The sequence below is a fragment of the Macrobrachium nipponense genome, chromosome 10, assembly GCF_015104395.2.
Source record: "Macrobrachium nipponense isolate FS-2020 chromosome 10, ASM1510439v2, whole genome shotgun sequence".
In the NCBI taxonomy this organism is placed as follows: domain Eukaryota; kingdom Metazoa; phylum Arthropoda; class Malacostraca; order Decapoda; family Palaemonidae; genus Macrobrachium; species Macrobrachium nipponense.
This window is the reverse complement of record NC_087204.1, coordinates 106,605,182-106,617,260: the sequence shown is the minus strand read 5'-3', so window position 1 is coordinate 106,617,260 and position 12,079 is coordinate 106,605,182. Positions and strand designations below refer to the sequence as shown.

Below are 12,079 nucleotides of genomic sequence, written 5' to 3'. Positions count from 1 at the left end.
TCTACGGCGGCCTCCATGTTGCAGACATTGCCAAGATAGCTTCGACAGGTCCCCGGAGGGTTGGTGAGTGCCTCCTCGCTTGCCAGTCTGTTGCAGTCCGGGGGCAAGGCGTTTTCATATTTGGTTCACCTCAGTGCCAATTTATGGGCTAATCTTCTGATTAGAAGGGACGCGGCTTTGTCTAGGAGGAGAGATCGCTCGACACTGAGTCCTTGCTGGCATTGAGGAACGGAGATCTGTTGGAGTCCCAATTTTTGTTTCCTCGGACAGAACTCGAAAATGCGATAGACTGGCACCGGGCTGACACAAAGACCGACTGGTGCACCAGGCTGTGTCTAAGTCGGAGTCTCGTCCTCAGAGACGTCCGGCTCCTCCTCCTCCCCTGTCCAGCGGCAGTCAAGGAGATTGTCGCTTGGTAGGCCGTCGAGGACTCGAGTTCGACAGGGCCTTCCCTTTCGACACAGCCTAAGTCAGAAGATCAACACCCCTTTCGCTCCTGTTCTTTAAGCCAAGAAGGGGCCCAAGGGGCAGAGGTAAAGGGGGCTGTTGGTAGGTAGGCGCCTCTCCCTCGCCTGCGCCATGGGTGGGGGGGGGGGTGCCGTGGCTGGCATTGGGCTAAGGGGGGGGGGGGGTTGGGTACTCTCTCCCCTGTTTATGGTTCCTGTGTCTCTGGAAGTGAGAGAAGACCTTCATTGGTGGTTGGACGACCAGAATCTGTGAAGGGTGTCCTCTGCATTCTCTTCCACCGGACTTCCTTCTGTTCTCGGATGCCTCCCTCGCAGGTTGGGGTGCTCATTTAGGCGGCCTCATTGCTTCAGGCGTTTGGAGTATGGAGGGAAAGAAGCAACATATCAAGGTCTTGGAGTTGAAGGCAGCTTCCTGGATCTGAAGGAGTTTCGGGGGAAGGTAGAGGGTCATCCTGTCGTTCTCATGTCGGACAAACACCACGGTAGTAGCCTATGTGAACAAACAGGGAGGCCTGGTTTCACGTCAACTTCACGCCTTGACCGTCGAGCTTCACCAGTGGGCGGTCAGCAATTCAGTAGAGCTCTCAGCCAGGTATATCCCAGGGAAACGGAACGTGGTTGCAGACAAACTCAGTCGCCGGGATCAGATCCTAGGCACAGAGTGGTCCCTTCATCAAGTGGTGGCAGACAAGCTTTTCCAGATTTGGGGGAGACCCATGCTGGACCTTTTTGTGACACACTTCAACAGGAAGCTGGAGGTGTTCTGTTCAGTGGTTCCAGATCCTTTAGCATTGGCAGAGGACGCATTCCAACATCCCTGGGACAACCTGGAGGTGTATGCCTTCCCTCCATTTTGTTTGATCCGTCAGGTTCTGAACAGGCTGATGAGTTCACAGGGTCTCAGGATGACTTTGGTAGCCCCTCTGTGGCCTCAGGCGGAATGGTTTCCAGATCTGCTGTCGTTGTTGTATGAGGTTCCGAGGGAGATTCCCCCTTCCCCCTTGGCGACATCTCTTGTGTCAGCCCCATGTGGAAAGGTTCCACCAGTAAGTAGAATCCCTGCCTCTTCACGGTTGGTAGGCGTATCAAATATCTCCTCCGAGCAAGAGGCTTTTCAGAGAACAGTTGGGCACATGTCCTGCAGTCTTAGAAAGGTCAACCTCTGCAGTTTACCAAGGCAAATGGGCGATCTACTGTGATTGGTGTCATAAGCGGGGGTTTTTCTCCACTCGCGACCTCTATTTCAGCGAAAAGCAGACTTTTTAACCTTCCTCAAAGACAAGAAACGTTTGTCCGTTTCTGCTATTAGAGGCTACAGGGCGGCCCTGAGTTTGGTGTTATGCCTTAAGGGTATCGACATCTCCTCTTCCTGGGAACTTTCCCTGCTATTTAAGGGGTTTGAGCAGTCGAGTTCTCCTAGAGAGCTCAAGCCTCCGAATTGGGATGTTTCTTGGTTCTTATTAGCTTCACTAAGAGTTCATATGAGCCCTTGCATCATCATCTGACAGGAACCTGATGCTCAAGACAGTTTTCCTTCTGGCTTTGGCATCTTCCAAGAGGGTAAGAGAGCTCCAACGGTCTGAGCTATGAGGTGAAGCACACCAGGGGTTGGGGGTCGATGTCCTTCGGTGCATGATAACAGGTTCACTCTGTTTTCTATTCTATCACTGACTGACTTTGTGGGCGATGATGCTCAAGACACGTCATTCGCTGGACTGGTCTGATACAGGTGAGTAAGGTAGTCATGCTGATAGTATGGTCATGCAATATACAAATATCTTACCTGCTATTTGGTAGCATATGCTCCACTCCTTGGCAAGGAGTGGTTGGGAGTAATACAAACCCTGGTGTCTTGGTTTGTTGTTGGACAGTCAAAGTTTCTCTTTTGTTCCCTATACAATGGTTATCCCATATATCATTGTACGTCACTCAGGTTCTGAGTAGTTACATATCGATTATCTAGCTTCATCAACAGGCTTCAGTTGCTCTCCAAGAACCATTTCTTTTGAGAGCTGGACTGGTGGGTAGGGCCTAGCTGGTCTAGGATGTCTTATACCTCCCTCCAAGTATGTGTCTATCCTATTGTTAAGAAAGAGGTTTTGTTTGCGTATGAACAAATGACAAATTTTCTAAGACAATTTGTATTTTTCATGCTACAAACCTGAGGTCTTAAGTTATACTGCCTGCCTCTAGCTGCCCTCTGTTTGTTAAGTCATCCTGAGTTGGGAAAGACTGGTGCAGTGGCGTCGTCCTTGACCACTCCTAACCCGAACTATGCATGCGTTGCCAGATACCACAAGATCCCTTGCTTTCATCTGCTTTTTAACCGGATCCAGCTAGGCACTAGAAATTATCCTATTGTTAAGACCTCAGGTTTGTAGCTATGAAAAATACAAATTGTCTTAGAAAATTTGTTATCTTGCAAGTTTTTTTAACTGACATGAAGTCTGGTCCTAGTCACTAAAATGTATATCTATTTTTGAAGTCCTGGGATTCTAACTGTTAATAATTTTTAAAATAACTTCATGCATGCTGTACTTTGGTCAGTAACCTTGTATGTTTTCATAGAACTCCAGTGAACCCTGAAAGCAATCACACTTCTTATAGCTAGCACAGAAGTTGCCAATATATTATAATGCACAGCAAAATATGCTTATTCATATGTTCAAATTTGCATTAATGTGTCTTTATCTTAATCCTGAAGTAACATAGTATATTGACTCATGTAGTTAATGTGTGTCTCTCTAACTTAACTGAGACACAGTTTGCATTGTTTTTGGTTGCAGAACCTACATTAGAAAACCTAACTTTCCTTTAGAAGGATTCCTTCTGGGAAAATTGTAGTCACATTCCAAAGAGGTTTTATAAGATACATTGCTTAAACTGTTGTTTGACTTACACAATGGCAAAAATTACAAGAAATGCACAAACTGCAGAAGAAATGCACAAGTATCTTTTGTGTTGAAAGGCAACAGCGTTCTTCATAAAACATTTTAACACATTTTCAGGTCCCAAATCTGTATAGATTCTTCCAACTTTGAGGTAATTGAAGCTGGTTAAAGGTCACCCAGGGTAAATGTATTGTGAATTCGATATCCCTAAAGGAAGGAGAAGATGACTTCCTTCAAAAAGCTCGTAAGATAAAGAAATATGGTGCTGCAGTGGTTATCATGGCTTTTGATGAAAAAGGTCAGGTGAGTAAACTTCTGATAACAGTCTTTCATTTATTCAGTTTGTTGATTAATGCCTATGTGTTCTGTAATGCATTAGTGTTGCATTGTAGTGACTGAAGAAGTCTTCTTTGTAGAGTATGAATCTTAGTTTTATACTTTTGTTTTTGCTTTTTTTTCACCATGTTGATATATTTTCTGGTTTTAAGAGACTTTCTCCTGACTACTTAATAAAGTGGACATAAGGATTTTTTTTTCATATGAAGGGCATTACTGCAGTTAGAAAGCACATCATGGCTAATTATTTTCATCACAAAGTACATTGCTTACCAATCGTATATGGTATGCTAATCTTATTTACCAGTGGTTCAGCAACCTCTATTTGCTGTATGCTTACTGAATTTGTTAATGCTCCCCCCACCTGACTCTGGCTTCATAATTCAGTATGTCACAAAGGAAACAGAAATATTCTCACCCTAAAACTTCTGCTGCTGGCATAGTATGTAATAATTTTTCTGTTCCAGTTAGTCCTTTTAATTTTGAACTTCATCCTTTCACAGCCACCCATGATGTGTGCTATGGGGACAGATGTAATCTCAGTGTTTTGGCATGGGATTTGTTATTAGTAGTACTTAAAAATTACACTATACCTTTTTGTAAATATGTATTACAGTAAAGGTGCTGTACAGTATACTGATTTTTCTAACTCTGTAGTTATAAAACTTCTGACGTGAATTACTGACTTAAATTTTACTAATTTTTATATGAATGAGTCACTTTCAGTAAAGACACATTTGAGATTCATGATCTCTAATTTTATTTTATTTTCAGGCTGTGGACAGTGAAAATAAAATCAAGATATGTCAGAGGTCTTACAAGTTGCTCACTGAAAAAGTTGGATTCAATTGCAACGATATCATCTTTGATCCAAACATTTTAACGATAGCTACAGGTATTGAAGAGCACAATACTTATGGTATCAGTTTTATAGAAGCTACTAAAGTTATAAAGGTAATTATAGTTTCCTTATAATTATAACATGAAATATTGGATATAATATTTGGCAATAAGTTTCACAGATATGTAAATATGAATTGCAGTCAGCCACTTCAGACCAAAAAATACAACTATGTAAGATTGGTTTGAATGAAACCTAAATTTATTTGAAAGAATGGTCCTGTTAAGCCTCAACAAGAACCATGTTGTATTTAAGAAGTATGTAAGCCTTGCAAAGATAAGCAGGATTTTTTGTTTTCATATACTTTGCCATTTACTGAAATGATATGCACCTTTAGTAGTTAAAAATAGTTACATACTGAATCAGACTTTTACGACCCATGTGACTTTGCATTCACAAGGATAACTGGAGTACAAATAGTGGATGTTTTATTTCCAGTTATCATTTGATATTGGTGTCCTTATTTCAGGCTACTTGTCCTGGTGCAAGAGTCAGCGGAGGTGTAAGTAATTTTTCTTTTTCTTTCCGTGGGAAAGAAACAATACGTGAAGCTATGCATTCAGTATTTTTATATCATGCCATTAAAGCTGGTATGGACATGGGTATTGTGAATGCAGGCTGTTTACCTCTCTATGATGACATTGAGAGGGAACTTCTAGAACTTGCCGAAGCATTATTATGGAACACAGATCCAGAGGGTACAGAAAAGCTACTGGCCTATGCAGAAAAGAATACTACCCAAACAAAGAGTGATAATCTCGTTGACGACTGGAGGTTAAAGAGTGTAGAGGAACGGTTTAAAAACATTCACTTGTGAAAGGTATAGATAAATTCATTGAAATGGACACAGAAGAGGCAAGAGCTAATACCGAAAAATATTCCTAGACCATTAAATGTTATTGAAGGCCCATTAATGAACGGTATGAGTGTCGTTGGAGACCTTTTTGGCAGCGGTAAAATGTTCCTTCCTCAAGTTATTAAATCAGCACGAGTAATGAAGAAGGCGGTGGGTATTTAATTCCATTTATGGAAGAAGAACGTCAAAGAAAAATGAAAGAATCAGGAAGCATTGCTTCGGAAAGTGAGAGGTATAATGGTACGATTGTTCTAGCAACTGTTAAAGGGGATGTCATGATATTGGTAAAAATATTGTGGGTGTCGTCCTTGGATGCAATAACTATCGAGTTATAGATCTGGGTGTGATGTGTTCTTGTGATAAGATTTTGGAGTGTGCTTATTGCTGAAAAGGCAGACATTATTGGACTCTCTGGACTTATAACGCCATCCCTCGATGAAATGATTTTTGTTGCTAAGGAAATGGAGAGATTAGGACTGCAGGTGAGTAGACTATTTCATGTTATTTAAGTGTTTGTATGAACTTTACATCTATCTTACACAATATTGGCTGGTTATTCTATTTTTGTAATGTTACTGAAGTGTAGATAACAATATGTTGTTTCTTCTCTTTGTTATACAGTGAGTTTTGCTTTATTGTGGCATATGAATATTGAATGCAGGAATAAGAAAAGACAGAAGTTCTGTGAAATGGATGAAGCAAAGTGCAATAGAGAGGAATGAAAGAAATGTCTATATGATGAATTATAATCTTTAGTAATTTTCTGTGTACAGATATTATGACATTATCCAATTACATTAAAAGTAAAAACCCCAAATGGCCCAGGAATGGATAACATGATAAATCAGATGTCATTTATTACGAGGACATTCATATACAGTATGTATATAGCAAATCTTGTCTGAATTTTATGTCCTGAAATATTACTTCAATCTGTGTGCTGAATCTTCAAACATACAAGGTAAGGATGTCCAATGACAAAATGATTTCTTTTACACTACCTTCCTTACATTTACTCTCAAATATTCATCACAGAAGATAAAAAAATGCAAAAATAATTTTTGGAAATATTTTCATTGCTTATTGTTTCAGATTTCAAATATGAAATACCAGCCGTTTTTTATAATTATTTGTAATGGGAACAACAGTCAGTATTTATTCTTTATTGGTCAATCTTTTAAAAGCTAATTTCAATATTTTTGTAGCAGTAAATTTTAAACTTGATTGTGTTAGTATGTACCCAAGTGCCAAACTATTTGCATTTTTTTAAAGTTGTCAAGTAAAGTTGTTAAATGTCTATTTTTACATAAAAATTTCTTAAAAGTCCACAATTTTCCAATTTCTAAAATATGTTTACATGAAAAGAAAATTATTACCTGTACTACGGCAGGTAATTTTCAACTCGACATCACTCATAAGTTTATATTCACAATGTCTGGAAATTACCTTTCATTCTAAACAATTTTCCTTGTATTCACTGTGTCCCATAATTTACCATGTAATCTAACAGTTTTCCTTCTCCCTGTCTCTGGTAGTGATGTTTCTCTTTCATTTTAGGTTCCTCTTTTGATTGGGGGAGCAACAACATCCAGAACCCACACAGCAGTAAAGATTGCCCCTCGATATAAGCATCCTGTTGTCCATGTTATTGATGCATCCAAAAGTGTAGTTGTGGTTAGTATGTGTAATGGAGGTTTTATGTATATAGTATGTACTTCACAGGATCAGAATTTGTGGATTAATTTCCTTGTAGAGATTAATAATCCCTTACATATAATGGGAGTTACTGTACGTATGTGGTCTACAGATCTTAGTTTGTAGTTTTATTTTCTAGTAGAGATTAATAATCTCTTTCATTTGAACATGGAAGGAGTATTATTAATGTAGCATGTTTTTTTTTAAAGAAAATCTACCTTTGAATCTCTGTAGCTTGTCAAGTAATTAGGATGTAACTAGAATTTTTTCATACTTTTATAAATACTACAGTAGTAGTGTATTTCTGACCTAATGTTTTGTCACAGAAGTTCTCCATTGTATGTGATTGGTTTGACAGTTGATTTTTTTTCATGTACATTTCTTTATAGTGTTCATCTCTAATGGACAAGACTGTGTATGACGATTATATGATGAGCTCAATGAAGATTATGAAGGGATATAAGAGAGGAACATTATGAGAATCTTCGGGAAAAGAAGTTTGTAAGCTTATCAGAGGCTAGGGAAAAGAAGTTCTCCATAGATTGGGCGAGTGAGCCTTTACCTGGTTAGTAAATAATGCAGGTTTTGTTAATTCTTTTTTTTCCTGTTGAAACTGCATTAATTAATGAATTTACATTTTAATTTCATGTGCGTACAATCTTCTGTTGGGAATATGTAAATATGTAAAATCAAATACAAATTACAGCATTAGTAAAGAATGTGTACTGTAGAATATTTTTGCTAAAAGAACAGTATAAGTAAAATTAGTGTAAAATACATATATATTTATGGTAGGATATTTCAGTAAAAAGAATTCTGTCATTATTCATGCAATGTTCACTTCAAACATTTTGCAGGACTAGGTGTTGGTTGTACGTACTGCTTAAAGTCCTATGCATGACAATAGGGATGTTTGTGCTTGGTAGCTTTAAGCACAAATTGTGTTAATTTTATTTTGCATTATCTGTAGCCAGTAATGTATTTTTTTTTTGTCATGTAGGGTGCTTGGTGGTCACTAATACACTTCATCTTCAACTTTGGACTTGAGCAAATGCATGTTAGCCAAGCTATTTACAGGAATCAGTACCTGAATTGTCTGTTACCTAAGGTATTGGCAACACAGGTGGCAAGCCTAAAACATGTTCCATAAAATCAAAGAGAAAAATGCTGCAAATGAATAACATTATGAGGTTGCTACCCATTTATATCAAGAGCCAGTCATGTATAAATGAGGCAGGTTTTCATTCTTTTATTAGTTTTGCTTAGGCATACATTGAATCATGTGTTTTCAATTTTCTTCACAGTACCACCAAAGTTATGGGAGTGAAGGCTTTCAAAGACTATGATCTAAATCTTCTTGTGCCATACATCGACTGGAAACCATTCTTTGATGTATGGCAACTCCGTGGAAAATATCCAAATAGAGGTTATCCCAAAAATTTTTAAAGATGCTACTGTAGGTAAGTGTCCTTAATTCCTTAATTGAGCTTCTTTATGGTAAAATCAAGGGTTCACCCTCTAGATTAACATTGTAGAATTCCATAGCTCTGTAACTTCAATATATTTAATAATATGTTATCATGTATGAGTAGTAATTTAGGATGTAATAGTACTTGAACTGTCTCACAATATATTTAACAATATGTTATCATGTATGAGTAGTAATTTAGGATGTAATAGTACTTGAACTGTCTCAGCTTCTACAGTAGTTACTGTTTATATACTGTGTACTAATTCTTTATGTTTTACAAAGGAGGTGAAGCCAAACGTGTCTTCGATGATGCACAGAGACTCCTTTCTACTATTATCGCTGAAGGAACTTTAAAAGCACATGGTATTGTTGGGTTTTATCCAGCTAATGCTGTAGATGATGACATTGAAGTTTACAGTGATGAGTCAAGATCGCAGATTACTGCAAGACTACATGGACTGAGGCAGCAGGTAATTTCATAATTGTTAAGCAAACCTAAATTCTTTGGCACAACTCTGTTTTTATTTTGGAAAATTTATTAGTCTATAGAATCAGTAGCAACTTGTATTCATTTCTAAATATTTTAATCAGGATGCCAAGGAAAGTCATACTCCATTTTGCTGCATTTCGGATTTCATTGCTCCTAAAGAAACTGGAATAAAGGACTACATTGGAATGTTTGCTGTTTCTGCTGGATTTGGAACAGAGAAGCTGTGTAATCAGTATGTATAATGGTTTAAAGTTAAGTTGTAGAAACTTTTATTGAACTAGTATTTAAACTTTACTAAGGATTTTTGTCATTATAAGGATATGTATATTTATAACAAGCATTAACAATATCAAATGCAAAAGTGATAGTTTTCAACATTTCCTCTACATATATGTTATATTTTGTGCTGTAACTAAGGATTTTGGTTACTATTGGAGAAGAAGGCAATTCACTGATATTTTCTGTTTGTTCATGCATTTTCTTTCAGATTTCAAGCAGATTATGAGATTATAATATCATCCTAGTCAAAGCAATTGCTGACAGATTAGCAGAAGCCTTTGCTGAGGAACTTCATGAAAGAGTAAGGAAAGACTTGTGGGGCTATGCCAGTGAGGAGTATTTGGAAGCTAATGATCTACATAGGGTTAAATATCAGGTAAAATAAATTATTTTATAAATTAGTCTACCCATGATTAGAATTCTGATGATGAATATATACTGACTATCAACTTTTCATGATGATGATTTGTAGTTTGTAATGACGGTATATGCAGCAAGCTACTTTTGAATGCTTTGTACTTTTATCTTTCTGCTTTCCAAATGATGTCGGTTTCAGTATCATTACTTTCACAGGGCATATCTAAATGTTAAACATTTTTATTAAAATCACAATTATACTTTTCCTTACAGTTGAATATTATTACAGTATTTCAGTTCTATACCTGTGCAATACTAGTTCTTATAATACAATTAGTACGTGTAAAGCAAGTCTGATGAGTATACTCCTAGTTCTGTGCTGTTTACATTACTTTTGATTTAATATAATAAAGTAGTTATGTGAATAAGATTTGCAACAAAAGTTTTAAAAAGAGATTGATATTGTTATCTTTAGGGCATTCGTCCTGCACCTGGCTATCCAAGCCAGCCTGACCACCAGGAGAAGATTACTATGTGGAATCTTATGAATGCTGAAGAGCTAACAGGTATCGGGTTGACAGAGGCTCTAGCCATGACCCCAGCAGCCTCTGTCTCAGGATTATATTTTGCCAATCCAAAGAGTTTTTACTTTGGTGTTGGTAAAATTGAAAAAGATCAGGTAAGTTTAGATGGTGGCATCATTTATGATAACTTTTGCCACTATCAGACAATTAAAGTGGATTGTATTATTATAAACAACCACTAGATTCTGTGATTCTTTTTAAATCCTTAGAACACTTACAAATTTTTTTACAAATTTTTTATGCATTGCTGCATAAGCTGATACTCCATTGAGTGACATTTCAATGTGGATTCAATAGGATTTGCCATGAATAAATGGCAAGAGGCATCGAGACCTAATTTGTACAAGTGTTACCTGGTAAAACTTAAAATGTCTGCAGCCATGCTATGTCACTTCATAACACCCATCCTAAATAGCTTTTATTGTGGGAACACTGATTAACACTAAAGTTTGATATCCTGTAAATTTTCGTGATAAAATAAAGCCACATTTTAATGCTATTGTAAATATTTTCTTCGAACTGAGATGATTTTTAATAGTCTTTATTATGGGAATACTGATCAACAATGAAGTTTGATATCTCTCCAATTTTTGGGATTAATTAAAGCAACATTTTTATCCTATTGTATTTCTTTTAACATTGTTAAGAGTTGATTTTTTTACAAACGTCTCCTCTATTTATTAAGAGCTTATGTACACAAATGATCAAATTTAGTCTATGGATTTACATGCTCTAAATACTTAATTTATTTTCAAGGTCTTGGATTACTCGCTGCGTCGTGGAAAGGATTTGGTGGAAGTAGAAAAGTGGCTAAATCCTTGCCTAGCATATGATCCAGCAGAAGAATAGTTTGGTGCTTTTATATTATTAACTTTAAACTTTTGAACTGTGTTCATATTTTATTATAAAACTTGAAGGCATTTTCTCATTGTTCTCAGTGAAAAATTATGGAAATTATGACTGGTGCTTTTATGTTATTTATTTTCAAATTTTTATATTGTGTTCCTATATATAAAGTTGTAAAGGGCATTTTCTCATTGCTCTAAATGAAATATTTTCTGAATAAAACATTATGAAGTAGTAATTTTCTTACTACTGTATAAATGCCTTTACACGAATAGCATTGCATTTTATAAATGAAATACACAGTAATATACTAATTTTACTGGACCTTTGGATTACCATTTTAACAGTCAGAGAACTTGAAATGTATTTTCAATTGTTCTTTCTTTGAAAAGTACTGCAAATAAAAAATCCATTTTCTTTGGTTATTTACTTTCCTAGTACACTGTATTAAAAATTACATGCAGAATTCCTAAGGCTGTTTGCTAGTATGTTGATGTACAGTATATTAAAACAAACAACTGATCAATTATCAATCTAAACATACGAACTTCTTTTTGAAGCTAATGGACTCTGTACGTACCTACATCCTGTGGGTTTCAAGATCTTGAAATACTTTATGATATAGACAATGTAGCTCAGGTAATACCCAGTCGGTTACATGTTCAATATTCTGTGAGGTAGCCACTGTAACTCGGGTAATACCCAGTGGGTTTCAATCCTAATATTCTGTGAGATAGCCACTGTGGCTCAGGTAATACCCAGTGGGTTATATGTCCAATAGTTTGTGAGATAGCCACTGTAACTCAGGTAACACCCACTGGGATACATGTCCAATAGTTTGTGAGATAGCCACTGTAACTCTGGTAATACCCAGTTTCAAGCCCAATATTCTTTGAGATAGTCACT

General features: G+C 36.9%; 1 pseudogene; it reads left to right on the top strand.

The window, feature by feature from the left end:
* The window catches only part of LOC135224076 (methionine synthase-like), a 33,749-nt pseudogene extending 22,159 nt beyond the window's left edge, over window positions 1-11,590 (top strand).
* The last annotated feature ends 489 nt before the right edge of the window (window positions 11,591-12,079 follow it).